Here is a 540-nt window from a genome sequence, read left to right as displayed (position 1 = left end):
TGTTTATGCTTGGGTTTGTGTATAGTAGACTTATTTGAAGTGGTAAATATTTAAACCGCTCCTCTAGTTTTGCTTCCTGAGCCTTTTATCAGCAGAGAAAAATCAGGTAAATGTACTTTTCATCAAGTCTGAGTCAAGATTTTATTCAAGAGCCATTTTCTATCTCATCCACCCGAGGCACATACCTCTCCTTTCACAGGCATCAGAATCCTCTGGAGAAGTTGTGCAAATACAGGCAGGTGGACCCCACATTAGACTTTCTGATTCCATAGGTTTGGAGGGAGAGCTGAGATGCAGACTTCAAGTAAATTCAATGGTATTGCTCCTGCTGTGGGTACGGGTACATCTTTTGAGAACCATTTATGCAGCTTATGTAGCAACATTCAGAAAAGTCTGCAGAGTGTTCCTTATTTATTGTATTGGAGTTTGGGCTGGGAAAATATTGTTTGAAGCTAGGGGGCTGTTGCCTGGGCTTCAGGATGTTTTCTTTCTTTCTTTCTTTCTTTCTTTCTTTCTTTCTTTCTTTCTTTCTTTCTTTCT

This window comes from Mastomys coucha, unplaced genomic scaffold (assembly GCF_008632895.1).
Source record: "Mastomys coucha isolate ucsf_1 unplaced genomic scaffold, UCSF_Mcou_1 pScaffold6, whole genome shotgun sequence".
Taxonomy (NCBI): Eukaryota; Metazoa; Chordata; class Mammalia; order Rodentia; family Muridae; genus Mastomys; species Mastomys coucha.
Note: the sequence above shows the minus strand (reverse complement) of the source record.